The sequence below is a fragment of the Nematolebias whitei genome, chromosome 1, assembly GCF_014905685.2.
Source record: "Nematolebias whitei isolate Nwh7 chromosome 1, NemWhi1, whole genome shotgun sequence".
Classification (NCBI taxonomy): Eukaryota; Metazoa; Chordata; class Actinopteri; order Cyprinodontiformes; family Rivulidae; genus Nematolebias; species Nematolebias whitei.
In genome coordinates, this window is record NC_056498.1 from 65738604 (window position 1) to 65752382 (window position 13779).

General features: G+C 39.0%; 1 long non-coding RNA gene across 1 annotated transcript in view; it reads right to left on the reverse strand.

Moving 5' to 3' along the window:
• Positions 1-13779, reverse strand: part of LOC119413093 — a 95313-nt gene that overhangs the window by 29298 nt on the left and 52236 nt on the right. Inside the window, exon 3 of the long non-coding RNA XR_005186948.1 lies at positions 12598-12674. This is a non-coding gene — a long non-coding RNA (uncharacterized LOC119413093). The remainder of the gene's footprint in view (positions 1-12597; positions 12675-13779) is intronic.

Genomic DNA, 13779 nt, shown 5'->3' on the forward strand with positions numbered 1-13779 from the left:
TTGCTTTTTTAGGTACTTTCAGCTGTTTTTGCTCATTTCAGCTTTTTTTTAAAAAAAATCCATTTTTTGTGCTAATTTTTGCTCCTTTCAGCCTAATTGGGCAAGCATGTTTTCTTTCTGCTTTCTTCTGCTAATTTAAGCTTGTTCTACATTTTCAGCTACATTTTTAGTATTTTTTTAGCTAATTTCTGCTGTTTTCAGATAAATTTAAGTTTTTGTGGTATACTTTCAGCCTATTAACGTCTTACTGCTAATTTCATTTTATTATGCTCCTTTCAGCTTATTTCTGTCAGCTTAAGTTATTGCAACAACTATTTACCTGTTTTATGCTAATTTTAGCTTTTTTAGTTACAACTAATTTTTAAGCTCATTTCAGTTCTTTGCACTTCCTTCTGGTAGTTTAAGGTTCTTTCTGCCTTTCAGCCACTGTTCAACCATGTTTTGGGAAAATTTCAGCTGTTTTAAGATAAATTCAAGTTGTTGTGGAATTTTTTGCTACTTTCAGCCTAAACTTCATTCTACTAGCGTCTAACTTCTTTCTGCTAATTTCAGCTTGTATGCTCCTTTCAGCTTATTTCTGTCAGTTTCAGCTACTATTTAGCTGTTTTATGCTAATTTTTAACTTTTTTCAGTTATATATACATTTTTTGATCTCATTTCAGCTCTTGTGCTTCCTACTGGTAGTTAAAGCTTCTTTCAGCTACTTTTCAGCCGTTTTGGGTAATTTCAGCTTATTTTTTAGCTTATTTCCTAAATTTTGTGTTTTTTCTGCTTATTTAAACTTAATTGAGCAAATATGTGTTATTTCTGCTTTCTTCTGCTAATCTAGGCTCTTCCATTTCAGCATGTTTTAGCTAATTTTAGCAGTTTCTTGGCATGCTCTTCTACAATAAGTACTCACACTGCATTTTTGCAGGAAATGCAATTTTTCTAGCTATTATTTGTATCCTCTGAGGTGAAAACAATCACCAGAAAGTTGCCTGATTTACTTTTCAAAATTCTCCCATGTCAGGATTTGTAGCTCCTTTTTAGTTTGGGACATGTACAGGTAGTTCGCAGAAATCTGGGAATGTTAGGGCAAACTTGTGGATTCTCAAAAACTGAGGATTCTTATACAGTCTTGAGAATGGTCACTTAATTAACTAGTAAAAAAAATAGGTAGTAACCAAGTCTACTTTTCTCAGCTGTAAGGAAAAAATAAAGATATGTGCACTGTTATATCTCAATAAAAAAGAAGGAAAAGAGATGATTAATGGTGTGTTTATCTGAGGAAGCTCACTTTAATCATTTTGCCCTTCTGCAGAGAAAACTTTAACCTCCGAAGAGCAAGACAGGAGGCCCTCACTGAAATCTGAGCCTCTGGGTTTCCTCTTAGACATGAAAACAGACACCTGAAGGAGTCTCATGTGTGGACTCAAGACAGAGTGCCATACATAAAACACAATCAAAAACACATGTAGTCTGCACAGGCATTTGAACATTGCAAAAATTTCAGGTTAAAAGGTGTTAACTTTATAGGCTTTGTATGTGATTTTGTCATTAAGTGTTCATCTGTGTATAGCTTTTTGTAGGTTTGAATTATTATTATTTTTTTTTTGTGAAGCTGAAGTTCAAGTGGCAAATATTAGTGTGGATCTATTTTTTTTTTTTAATATATATATTTTCTGACCTCAAGGACAGGTTAAACAGAATTTTATGTTCATAACGCTAAACACTGACTGACTGAAAGGTTTTGAATGGAGATGATCTAAAGTATAAATGATGTCCTTGTGTGTGCACATATGAAAGCATGCCTTTTTAATTTTGGCAGTTAATTAAGAGGAGCCACTTCACCACTCGATTGAATGGGGGAGCAGCAGCTCCAGGCTCATTGCACATCCACTAATCCCTCACTTATCTGGGCTTCATCAATACTCCTTCTGGCCCCCCACACCTTCTGCTCTATTCTGGGCTTTCTCTGTGTGTCCTTCCTTCACCCGAACTACTCAACCCTCACCTTTCCTTGCAGCCTCCTTACCTCCTTCAGCCTTTCAATGTGCTGCTTGAAACCCATCATACTTCGTTACCCTCCTCTGGACAAAACTGGAAGGTTTTAGGAAGTAATAAGACGGAGCAGCAGAGGAGGGATGGGGCTAGTATTAGGCCTTACTCACAAAAACACAGATCTTCACCTGTCTACCGAGGTGAAGCCCCTGGGGGATTGGAAGCCATCTCTATGGTAAGCAATTTTATGTACTCATGCTCAAAGGGGGGAATGACAAGACCTTTAACTGGTTAAAATGAATTATGTTCATGGGGAAGATGATCATAACTCTGCAAGGCTTGATACTTTGAGCAAGACCTGATTTACTAACAATAACTCATATCTTGAGATGCTACCTGTACAACTCTTGGTTTTCTGTAGTCAAACATGGAGCAACACTTCAATTGCACATGGGAATAGCTGGTGGCACATTTGATCTGGACTAAGGACAGAGGTCCTGTTGAAACCAGTTATATCCTTACAACAATAAGGCTAAAAACCATTTAGACTGGATTTAGCCTGTTTGTTGTGTGGCTTAGAGCTGACACTGCAGCGCTCAGCCAGCAGCAGATCATTCAGCATTTTCCACCCTGCTTTGGCATGGTCAGGCATGCCACTGTGAGTAAGTGTGCACATGGTGGGGGTGTAGAAGGAAGGCATCAGACATACACAAACACACAGACAGTAAGAGGGTGGGTTGCCAACCGGGGTGCATTGCGGTCCGTTTCCCATGCTTTCTAATGGTGCTGCTCTGACGACACAAGGCCGGCCGGATCTTTCCTCGCTGCTCAGCTGAGCAATCAGGTCACCTCGTCTTGACAGACGCAAACACACAAACACAAAGACGTAGACACACAGCAACAGTTACACGTATGCAGAAACACACAGTGCATGAAGCCTGCAGCTGTTGCCAATGATGTCAGTTCAGATTTGGCCAAACTAACCTTTTGTTTCGCAGCATGAAGGCTTCATTTGGCAAGAGTTTTTCTGTCTGTATAACTGTCTGGATGAAGACCCAACTACTGGTTGTTGACATGAAGCTTCAACGCAAAGCTAACACTTGTCTTTTGATAGTTAAACAGAAAGTAACAACCTTGAGCATTGCTTTGAAAATTAAATGCTTTGCATTCTTAAAAATAATGCACATCTTCTGCTGCCTTTCTTGTCTGAGTTTTAGACTGTTCTTAATTTGACAAAAGGATTTGTTATGAGATGAGAAGCTCAACGTGTGTGTTGTGAATAACTCTTAGCTATTACCCCATCAATTATTTTGCTCAATTTTTGTAAAACTGACTGTTACAGTCATTTTTAATTTTGATTAACTATGATGGCCATCTTGAATTTGGCTAACTCGAAAAGTGAAACAAGTGTAGATGTACATCCACTGATTACTTTCTGAAAGTTTCATTAAAATTCATCGAGTGGTTCGTGACATATTTTGCTAACAAACACATGTGAACACAAACACACACAGAAAAAAATAATAACATCTGCCTTCGCCTTTTGACTAGGTAATTGTTCAAGTCCTCCACCAATATATACTAGGGATGTAACGGTACACGTGGGTGTATTGAACTGTTTCAGTACGGCATGTTCGGTTTGGTCCACGTGCGTACCGTTTCGGTAATTTTTTCACTCATTAAATTTTATTAACAAGTGATTATGCGACGTGGAAGTAAAGTTCCTAAGCGTGTTTCAGCACGGTGCTATGGTTGTGCAGCACGCGTAGCATTAGCAGCCTAGCATCTCGTTGTGGTCTCCTGTTTGGGAATATTATGGCTTTCTTGTTAAAAGATAAGTGCCAATCCAAAGCTGTGTGTCGACGTTGTTTCACGGAGACTGGATCTGCAGCAGCAACACATCTAACTTTTTAACGCACTTGAAATGACATAATCTGAACATGAACGGCTCTTCTACAGAATAGCAGCTTGGTGCAAAGATTGATAGCAGCAGCATTTAAACAACCTTTATCAGGTAATTCAGAATGGTCCAAAGCATTAACACAAGCTGTAGGAGTTTTAAAAGCTCTGGATCTACGTCCGTATCCTGCTGTTGATGCGCCGACTTTAAAGTTATTGAGCCCCGCTACGACATCCCATCACATCAACACTTCAGCCAAAATGCAGCACTTTATGAAAAAGCTAAAACTGATATTGTCAACAAGCCCTCGAGCCCAGATTAAAGTCCTGCCTTGATGATGATGATGATGAACGAGAGATTCAACCACCTCGTAAAAAATAATGTTCAAGAAGAGGTATTGTTATTTTATTATTATTATCTAATTAACTTTTTTAATTTAAAATTATAATCTTATTATCTCGTGTTTGTGGTTTTTTTTTTTTACCTCTTTGTGTTTTATTTCCAGTCTGGGACAGAGATAGCAGCTGAGTCTTCCCCTTCTTCAGGGAAATCCACCAGAGATCACCTCCAGCTAAGACGTCTGTGATGACTGAACTCTGAACTTTTCCAGGGACAGGTGGGAGCAGGTTCAAGAAGAGGTTGTGAGTAATGAGGCCAAATACAGCCACACTGCAAACTTAGCAAAGCTCTACCTCTTTATTCCTGCTAATGTTGTTAGTGAGCAGTTTTCTCCACCGCTGGAGATAATGTCACTGCAACTAGATCTGTGCTTTTGGCAGAAAATGTGGACAAGTTGGTCTTTTTGACCAAAAACTTAAAACTTGATAAGTTAGATCATAAACGGTCTGTTGCTGCTTATTGTTCTGGTTCTGATTGTTATTGTAGTTATTAAGATTTTTATTATTGTTAGTATAGGTTACTTATTTATTGTAAAGAGTGCCATTTATTTAAAATATCATCTAAATAGGTTGTTTTTATTTATTTTTATACAAACATTTTGTTTACTTGGTCTATTTTCAAAATAAACATTTTGTAAGTCTTTATTTTGGCCTTTTTTGTACCAAAAATGAACTGAACCGAGCCCTCCTTGAAACTGAACCAAACCTAAATGTGATTTTAGCGTACCGTTATACCCCTAATATATACATCTAGTTGTCAACACACATCCAAATGTCTGAAGCTGTTATTTTGTTCTGTTGTAGTTGATTAAAATTGTTTGAACTCAGCATCACTGTGAAGCTTCAGCTTTGAGATTTAAACTGCTCAGTCTTCATATGCAAAAGTGTTTGCTCTAATTATTGCATGGCCACATTTTTTTGAGTAGTTTGTAAACAAATGTTTCCTGGATATCCTGAAAGACTATCAACTCAACTGACCTGCATCCTGATGAGCATTGCATTTGCCAGGATCAAGATCCGGGTCAGGGGGGTCCACTTTGCATCAAAATACAGAACATTGGCATACGCATAAACAAAGTCCTTTGGGATGAATCCGTGAGTAGACAAGGTGTATAACTACCATATTTTTCGCTGTATAAGTCGTGTTTTTTTTTTTGCATAATTTGCATGCCCTGAGACTTATACGCCGAAGCGATATATTTATGGATTCTTTTTTCCATATTTATAAACCAATTTTTGGCTGAGATATGACTGTTTTCATTCATTCTGACTGAAATGTTTTAACACTACCATTTTAAGCCACTAGATGGCACTATAGTAGTAGGGCATGCCATTGTATCATGTAATAGATGAAAGTGACTGTTAATGACGCAATCGGTTTGCCAAAGCCCTCCATCGTCGTCTGCCTGAAGCAACCAAATTAGCTTCATTTCTCTGCACTGCCCCGGCAAAATGATTTGACCGTCAAAGTGTATTTGTTAAGCAAAATATGACTGAGACGCACCTTTGCTATAATTTCAAGCAAACAAATAAATGTTTTTAGATGTTTATCATATTAAATTTCGAAGAAATGGACTGAATCACCCTCTGCACGTTCATGTTTCTGCATATCGGCTTTTAAAATGCAGCTGATTTGACTGTCAAAGTGCATTATTAATCAAAAGTTAGACTAAGACACACCTTTGCTATAATTTCGAGCAAACAAATAATTGTTTTTAAGTGTTAATCTTGTTAAATTCTTGTTAAAGTCCTCCCGTGCATGCTTCCATGACCGCCATTTGGCAGCCCATGGATTTTTGGCACAACACCGGCCCACATTTCCGGGTTGTCAGCGGTGACGCGTAACAAACGCGACGTGTTAGTGGTGACGCATAATAGATGCGACGTATACGGCGAAGCGATTTTTCCACTTTATTAGACGTATTTGGACTGGTGCGATGTGTACGGCGGAAAATACAGTGATGGTCAGGGTGCTGTATGTATAATGAGTATACCATATATTGCACTGTATTGTACTCCATCCTATTAACAAGTCTAAAAAAATTAAAGGCAATCTATGAAGACTGGTTGATGTTCAGGAAACTGGCATTTTGTCATTTCAAAGATACGTATATGAAATCAGCTACGTTTTCCTAAAAGATAAAAGTTTTTACAATGAGATGTTTGATGAGATGCCACTCCAAGCCAGATGTGCCCTGGCTATGTGAGCTTAATTGTCTTCCATCTAATGGTCAAGTCTACTTTCCAGACACACAAGAATATATAAGCGGTTAGTATCAGGTCAAGTACTAAAGTGATGGTGGGAATATACATACATCACATTTTTACGTAGATTTCAAACACAAAACTGAACAAAAATACAACAGATTCTTGATAATTGCCACAACTTCAGCAGGTTATAAAAGTATAAGATCAAGAGAATAACATAAACTTAGACAGCAGTTCTAGTCAAACGCCTCCTTACCCCCAATCTAACAAACACAAACGCACACACAAGCACACACAGACACATACACACAAACACTTTCCGCCTCCAACCCCCTGATGTCTGTTGGCAGATTTGTCTCAGGAGCCTAATTGGTACTTTCTTATTTTTTTCCCTCTTTCTCACCCTCCAACTCTGTCACTCTCTCATTCAGCTGTGTGCGTGTGCATGTGTTCATATGTCTGTTGCAGTGGATAAAAAAGAACAAGTGTCAGTGTGTTTTCATGGCAAGAGGATAAGAGCGTGGGTGCCACTAAATGAAACAGAGGCTGGAGCAACTGCACACTCTGTGGCTATGTGATAGGGCGAGTCGGCTTGGTTAACCAAATCTTGGAACGAGCTGCTGAGCCAGGCGCACGCCGCTCACACACGCACAAGCACAGATGAGCGCAGATACACACCAGCACACAAAACGTTGTCCCAGTGCCCAGGCAGCCATCCTGCTGCCAATAACGAGGAGGAGGTTTGGGGATGTGCATTTGTTTGTGCATCCAAAAGACACACTTTAGTAGCAAACTTGCACACTCTGCCAATCACACACCAGTTTCAGTCAACAGATTCCTCATGCTGTTTACTTTTTCCCTTTTATTGCTGCTCACTCTGAAACACACACACACACACAGAATTACATATCACACCTGCTGACATGAGACACAAACATAACATACGAAACAGTTCTGCTAAGCTATTATGCTGTCAGTGACATTTCCGAAAATAATCCTACTTCTCCTGACATTTCATGCGGCGGCCATTTACACTACACACTGCTGTACAAACAGGCTGCCTCTCGATGTGTTCCTCACGGTCGCTGCAGCCCAAGCAGCGGCTTGATGGAGCAATGATTTGATTAGGTCTGCGCTGATTACAGTCTTGTTGGTTACAATATACAGTTCTAATGGAGAGCGCAGGAGGCCAGGAGCAGGGAGCGATTGAGAGCGAGTACGTCAGTTTGTCAAGCTGTCAAGAGCAATGCTATATTGTGCTTCCGAGGTGTTCCGGTGCAGGCGAGCGCTCCGAACGAATCAGTTTATATCAAAGAGCACCAGTGAGGATATTAATACAAATCTTTTAGCAGCTATAAGCACTCAGGAGAGCGATTCGTTGCCGCGCTTGTTGAATGAGCTATCCTTGAATTAGATCGAAAGAAAAGGGGGAGCACATTTGAACAGCTCCTGTTTCACAAACAACGCCATCGCAAACGAGCATGTCTTCTTTCTTCTTAAAGCAAGTGCCTCCCCTTAGCTTTGCGCTGGAGTGCTGTAGATTTGCTGCACGGCGCGTGGTGTGTAATGTTGGCTGAGAATAAATAATCTAAAGCCCCACATGGCCTTTGCCTTTGTAAGCTTATAAAATATTAACCAAATTAATCTACCGTATTTTTCTATGAGAACACGGTGATTCTCTGTAAACCAACAATTGCTTCTGAGAATAATTTGGAGAAAATGCAGCAATGCATTTGCTTTCTGAAAGCTAGGGACAAGGTGTAATTACTCCCCTTTAGTATGTTGCATTTTCCATTAATTAGACGAATCCTATCGAACATCGTGATTGTTTGACAGCTACTGAGCTTGTTTCAACGCACCTGTTTTTTGTTTTTTTGCCAACATCAAGTATCAGAAAACAGTTATCAGTTCAGCAGATTTTAGTTGGATCCAGTAAATAAAATAAAATTAAAGACTTGTGTGGTACATCTTTTAGTCAGTTTTTAAATGCCCCGAGGGAGAGCAAACGAAAAAAAAAAGATGGGTTTCTGTCCAAACTTATGACCCAAGAAAGAACCGATAAAGTAAAACAAACAAAAAAAAATCATCTGAAAGGATTTTAGGGATGGCAGATTTAATGTCTGTCTGAGAGGAGAGAGAGAGCGAGAGAGAGATCAGAGCTAATCCTCTTTACTGTTTGTTTGGTAATCTGATTTAGTCTGATTTTTCTTCTGCTATCTCTGCTGTGGTTACTGATGCTGCCTCTGGATTGACCACAACTCTCAGCAACTCCTCCCAACACCTCCATCTTCATTGTATCAACTGCCACCAAAGACAAAACTATAATAATGTCATTACCTTTGTCTGCGTGCATGTTAGCTTGTGTGTGGTATTAGCAAAATATCTCACGAGCCAGTGAATAGATTTTATTGAAACTTTCAGAAAGTATTTATTGGTTGTACTTCTACGAGTGAATAACTTTTGGAATTAACACTTCCAAGATCAAGAGCTGCTAAAAAAAAAAAACTTAGTAGAGACAATAACAGGTATAACTCAGCCAGTTTTATGGATATTGATATGGTTACCGTGGTGATAGCTGAGAGTCATTTCCAGCACATACTCTGATCTGATTGCACGAGATCAGTTCTTTAAGCTTTTCCTCCATTTATTGTTGTTAACTCTGTCTGTCCTTTAGCAAAAATTTCAAGAACCACTGAATAGATTTTAATGACGCTTCCAGAAAGTCATCATTAGACGTACATCTACAACTCATTAGGTTTTCAGAGTTGATCCAACTCAAGTTGGCCATCACAACAATCTGACCTTAACCAACATAACGATGTCTACAACTCGGTCTACAAATATTGAGTCAAAATCTGGTGTGGTAGTAGCTGAGAGTCATCCTCAATACATACTCTAAGCACTGACACATCTCACAGGATCTCACAATAACGCATGAGTAGGCCTGTTGCAATAAACAATAAATCAATTAATGCATGATAAATGAAAATTAACGACCTCATTTTCATTTATCGGCTTTATCGTTTCTTCGTGGCTCTCTTTCTACTGAAGACACTGGATGACAAAAAGGCTCAACTCTTCATTGACCCCTCCCTTTCTCTTTTTTTCTCTTCTTTAAAATCTGTTTTAACCGTCCAAAATCGTGTTTTGGACAGTTAAAAGCAGCTAAGCTGAGAAGCTAAGCTACGAGCTAAGCTAACAGGCCGACCTCAGAGAAAAAAAACTCAGTCTTGTCAAAACTCCAAAGTTCATGGTTGAAGCCCGTGCCTACATCTAAAAATTGTTTTTCACTGCAAAAAGAAGCTGAGAACTTGTTTACTGATTTTTTTTTTAATTAAACGCTTGGAGTGACAAATGCTATGCTAAAGAGCTCAAACCACACAGAGCGTCTGCCATTTTGAGAACCAAAAAAAGAAGAGAGACAGCCCATGTCACGTCAAGTGGCTTCTCTTCCATTTTCTTAAAGAGACACGCTGCTCGCTTCCTCACTATCCATCCTTCAGTTCAAACAGTCTTATACTGCCATCCAGTGGTCAAAAAAGGTGCTACACACAAACCAAATTACCAACATTTCATCTTAAATTTGACAATAATTACTAATTATTGTCAAATTTTGAACAATATTATCGTTTATCGCAATAATTTCTGAGACAATTAATTGCTCAGCAAAATTTGTTATCGTGACAGGCCTACGCATGAGATTGTGCAAAATGCCATTTACAAAGTTTGACCAAAACGTGTTGTAACTATGTTCCTTCTTGTCACAAGACGATCCTAGTTTAAAACTCTAGCATGAAAGGCAGTGGGCAATATGCACTCCTTCAAACTGAAGAATAACACATAAACAAAATAGCGTTATGTGCATTTATTTTGCATTTTACCAAATCTAGCATTGTGTCTGCTTGTAAACGAATCCCTGCTCTGACATCGCTCAACAGAAGCACACTACGGCTGTCCCTGCTCTAAATAAATGACCTACTTTGCACATTAACACACATTTACATGACAGCAAGATCCAAAGAAGCTTCGTATTTTCTGTTGCAAGCACTGACACTTCTTGCTTTAAGTGCAATATTACTCTTGTTCAAGTCTTAGAAACCGCAGTGTTGTTTGAAGTCTGCTGTCACGTTTGAGGAGATCACACAGACAGCAAAGCTTCACTAGAGATCTGTTAAAATGTGGGTATAATAAAGCACAGGTTTGCAAATGGAACCTTACTTTAATAGTGCACGAGCGTTAAAGGAAGGTGAGGCTGACACTGAGGCCCACCTAAGGTGCTCTCAGCTCAAGCAGAGCTATTTCCAGACCATCAGCCCCTCCCGTCTCCTGTACCTCCACCTCTGCTGGGGAAACCAGACCACTGCACAGACCCAGTCACAGACACGACTCAAGAATGGATCCATTATTCACACAGACACACACACAGACACTCACTCAGGGGGCTGGCACACAAGGGTGGGATGTTGTAGTGGCACACGAATGCTCACTTTTACTTAACTTCACTTAGAACTGTTCAAGCAGGCAAGTCACATAAAGAGATTCAAGTATTCTTCACAAAGCAACTTTCAGCTCTGTGAAAGGTTAAACAATGGCAAATAAATACCCACCGTGATTTGGGCACAAAAAGTAATTCTAACAATTGTCCGTCATGTTGGTTTTCATGCTTTAAGTATACAAAGAAATGCATCAGACTTCAGCACCTTTAGACACATACTTCAGACCAAGTTTGGAGAATGGTTGATAGCACAACACCATGAAACTTGACATGGATGAATGTGTAAGTGGTCTCACACACACAGACACACACATATGCACAAAGAGGCCAGATTGCATTTGAGTTTGCTCACGGACCATGATAAGAAAATGTGGTAAATGCATAATCTGATATGCATGACTTGAGGTTCCTCTCAGCCTTTCTTTTTCTCTTGGAAATCGCAGGTTGCATCCATAATTTACATCAGCCTCCGTCTGTTTCTCCCTCTTCCACTCTGCTCCCTCCCTGTTTTTTTTTCTTCTTCTTTCTCTCCATCTCCCTTTCTCTCTTCTGGCAATCTGGCTTTTGCAGCTTTAGCTCATTAGCATATTGCAAAATGTGCAGATGCCACCAAAAATTATTCACCTTCCAGCGCTTTGATGCCTCTTTGCATGTATACAAACTATGCTGACGACATTTTGCACAGCATCCCAAACTAAAATAAAAAAACAAAAATGGGATAAGATCTTCTTTGACATCCTTTGGTCCGTTGTTTCCTCACATTCTCATTCAATCCAATTACATCATCCATCATGGGGGTCAAAGGTTTTCGACACTACGATGATGACTGCCATGGGTTTAAACAGACAATTAAAATTCATGGAGTCCAAGGGATAGCTGAATGCATAATATTCAAGCTGTTCAAACGCTAATTGAACACAATATCCATGCATGTATTTGCCATGAAATTGAGCCCTGCTCTGCATTTGAGGCAGCAGAAAGCAAATGTAAGAGGCTGGACAAAAGATTACAGTTTGTCCTTCTGTTTGAGAATGAGATTACAGTTGATAAGAGGCAGATCAATGACTATACATTGTAACTTAACATTGGTTCAGCAAGGCTAACAACATTTATTATAGACTAGCGCTAGAGGAAGATTGGGCTTTGGTAAACATACTTTAAACAAACTTTTAAAAATAACCCTTTCAGTGGAAATAACAATAACACAAACTGCCTTTATACATTGACTGACTGAACCCCTCTACCTGACAATTGCATGCTGTCTAAAAAAACGTAAAAAAGAAATGGAATCACTTATAACCATGAAAATAGTCAAGTAAACACCCAGTATGCTTTCGCTGAAAACATTGGTGGCCAACCGTTAATTACAATTAAGTCAGGACGTTCTGCTGAGTTTGTGGTTCAATACATTATGCTGAAAGCAGCAGGACCATTGGCTAAAATGTTGAACAGTGTTGCAGTTTTCTCCAAGTAAAAGTATGTAAGGCTGCTAGCACAAATGGCAATACAAGGCTTTTGATATTGCTTTTAAAACCACACAGATGTGTATCAGTTTCACTGTGAAACCTTATATTGAACTGCTCAGAAAGGAACAAAGGTTTCAGGGTTCTTACCAGTTTGGATCAGGTGGCTCTGGAGTTTGCTATTAAGCAAAATCTGTTTCTTAATCCTCATCAATCACAGAGGGACTCTAAAACGAGACAAAATGCAATGTATCAGGGACTGTGACAATACATTTAGTGATAGGAAGACAAGACGTAGTTTGCATCTTTCAGAGAAATGAAACAAAACCCAATGTTGAGCATCTGACAAATTAGAGGCGTGTAACAAGGACTGGCAGAGCTGCAAAGAATATGCATCTCTAATTCTGCCAAATGTTAAACATGAAATATTTAAATGACAAACGCAAGATGATTTCTTATCTTTCTTGTGAGTGCTTTGTGCCAATCTAGTTGCACAAGCAGCTGTCTTTAAATTCTCCAGGCTCAAATCGTGGAAGAAAATTCTGTTTCTGTTTCTGGCTCTCCTCGAACAGAGATGTGCAAATCCCCTAACGGGACAACCACTTGCTGCGCATTACTGCAGCAGCCTACTTTACAGGACTGCATCTTTAACTTTCTTTGTTTCATTTATTTCACATTTCTGCCTCAATATAATCTGGGTTAGATTTTTTTTAACAGGTAAACTTGTGCATTTTGTAGAATAAGAATCTTCACAAACTACAGAATGTCTCATATTTGACTAAAGTTAACACCAGTTGCTAGCAAGCCAAACGTCTCCATAATTTTTTTTTAAATAGTTGAGTCAAATTAAATTAGTAATGTGTGTTAAAAAAACAACATGATTTGATAATTTCATACAATGATATGTAATACAAGATAGACAAATAAAAAGAAAAGATAATGAACCAGTACTTAGGCTTTACTGTAATTAGGGCTGCACAATATATTAAAAAAATTACCGTCACCACGTCAATCAATGTCACTATCAACATCATTATCACAAGCAAACTGTGTGCCAATAAGTTTAGTAGTCAGGTCTCACACTGCCCTAAATGCCCACAGGTGACAAAGTTGCAGACTGGCCAAAAAGAGTTTTAGTTCTGAACATCTAGTTCTACATGTCTTGTGAAAAAAATTAACATACACAATATATACTGAACATGTACTTCTCAGCCAAATCAAGAATATGTTGCCATTCTGCCATGACTGAGGGTATACGACAACTAAATCTGGAGCCGAGATGGGGTAGGGGTAGAGCAGCCGACCTGGGACCAGAAAGTCGCGGTTCGACTC